The following is a 2,500-nucleotide window of genomic DNA, read 5'->3' as shown; positions in this document are numbered from 1 at the left end:
ACGTCCGTTACATATTCAATGCGCGGAGTCTGTCTCGCAGGTGTTTCGGCGAGGCTAGCTCTCCTCCTTCCGAGGAAATCGGGCTTATATTCCTTCCTTTCCATTTCATTTTCCTTTTTCTGGGGAAATGTTTCTCTCTATTAGTCTGTCTCTCCTTTCCGTCTCCTTCACTGTCACTGTCAATCTGTCTCACTATTTCCCTCTCTCTTACTATCTCTCTACCTCTCTTACTACCTCTTTCTCTCCCTCTCTTACTACTTCTTTCTCTCCCTCTCTTACTACCTCTTCCTCTCCCTCTCTCTCTTTCTCACTTTCCTTCTCCCTTTTCCTTTCCTTCTCTTCCTCTCCCTCTTCCTTACCCTCCCCCCTCTCCCTATCTCTCCCTCTCTCCTCCGCGTCCTCTACTTCAGTTTCCACCCATTTCGCTCGCAGATACACAGGGCGGCCTCGTGTCAGGTGGTCTTGTAAATTATCAGTGTCATTTTTTAAGATCGAGATGATAAGTTCGCACTGACAGGGCGTAAATCACTCAGGGTGTGTCCGAAGCAATCGACTCTATAATGAAGAATCAACTTGCTAAAAGGAAAAAAAAGTAGATGAAGAAGATGAAGAAACAAACTAGCAGAAGAAGAAGAAGAAGAAGAAGAAGAAGAAGAAGAAGAAAAAGAAGAAGAAAAGGAAAAGGAGAGGAAGATGATGAAGAAAAAGAAAAATGTACAGTTGTCTGGAGACGTGCGTAAATACCCATAAATAAAATGGAAATTTGTACCGAACAGACAGCCGGGAGTGGGGAGTATGTCTGTCATAACAGAGAGCAATATTATATATAAAAAGAACGATTACGAGATCACCGGCGTACGGGATGTAAAGGTTTATCCTCATTATCATCATCATCAAACCACACACGCACGTTAATATTATGAAAATGAACATGCAGGTGTGATTACCAATTTATATTCACAAAAAAAAAAAAAAAAATCATTTCGAGAAACCAAATCAAAGCCAATGCAAAACATCCGCCTGATAGCATTCTCCGGTCCATAATGTCCTCCTCGATTTAGGTATCAGAGGGCGTGACCGGAGGGCGTGACCGGAGGGCGTGGCCGGCGAACGTGCCCTCCACACGGCAGCCTCAACCCATCATTTGCATTCGGCCGGCTGTCAGAATCTTAGAACCTTCCCCTCCTGACCCCTGCTGGAAGCCCAGCAGCGTCAGCAGCGTAAAAAAAAGGGCGAAAAAAAAGGGTGGAAGAAAAAAAAAGGAAAAAGAAAAGAAGAAAAAAAGGAAAAAGAACACGGAAAAAACACAGGATAAGAAGCTTGGCCCCTTCATCAGCCCAAGTAGAAAATATTGCTTGTATGTACGTGAAAAAATAGGAGGGAGGGAGGGAGGGAGGGAAGAAGGCAGGGAGGTAGAGAGGTAGGGAGGGAGGGAGGGAAGAAGGTAGGGAGAGAGGGATATAAGGATGGAAGGAGGAAGTGAGGGATGGGATGACAGCAATGGAGGAGGCTAGGAGTGGAGGGACGATGAGAGCCAGGACACGGGAGAATAGGGAAGGAAGATGGGAGGGGGAAAAATAAAGGAAGTGAAGAGAAGAAGAAAAACAACACGTATGCACTCAAGATTCCATCCCATGCTATATCTTGCCATCGATGAGCACAAAGTTTCCTTTACACTTTCAAGATGAATCTTGCCACTCCCCCTCCCTCCTCCTATCTTATTTCCCTCTCCTTTCCGTCCTCTATCTCTTCCCATTTTCCTCCTCCTTCTCTTCTTCCTCTTCCCATTTCCCTTCCCCTTTTCTTCCTCTTCCTCCTCTTCTCTTCCCCTGGTAATCCTTTCTTTTCCTTTCCGTTTTTTTCTCCTTCTTATTCCTTCTTCCTTCCTATCCTTTCTTCCCCACCCCTTCCCTCCCCTTCTTTCTCTCCTCTTCTCTTCCCCTCCCTTTCCCTCTTCTCCGCTCCCTCGCTTCCCTCCTCATCTCTCCCCCTCTACTACACACTCCCCTTCCTTCCCCTCTCCCTTCCCCCTACTTCCCCTCTTCCCTCCTCCCCTCCCCATCTCCCTTTTCTATTCCTCCCTCCCTCCCCTCACCTCCTTTCCTCCCCTCCCTCCCTTTCCTTCTTTCCCTCCTCCTTTCCCCTCCTCCCCTCCTCCTCTCCCTCTAACTCCCTCCCAGAACAGTAAGACACCCCACACCCCACACCTACACCCCTCCCTCCCCCACCCTCCCTCTTTACACCCCGGCCGCCGCTCGCCCTCAAGAGCCGGGTAACACGAGATCCCTTTCGCTCCTCCTCCACTCGAGTCTCTGCTGTTGCTCGTCTCGAACTCCATTTTTGTACTGAATAAAAAAAAAAAAAAAAAAGTGAGAAAGCTGAAAAAAAAAGATAATCACGCTGTATCAATTTCGAGTCTTTGTGTGTGTGTGTGTGTGTGTGTGTGTGTGTGTGTGTGTGTGTGTGTGTGTGTGTGTGTGTGTGTGTGTGTGTGTGTGTG

Source organism: Penaeus chinensis, chromosome 31 (assembly GCF_019202785.1).
Source record: "Penaeus chinensis breed Huanghai No. 1 chromosome 31, ASM1920278v2, whole genome shotgun sequence".
Lineage (NCBI taxonomy): Eukaryota > Metazoa > Arthropoda > Malacostraca > Decapoda > Penaeidae > Penaeus > Penaeus chinensis.
This window is presented reverse-complemented; position numbering follows the sequence as displayed.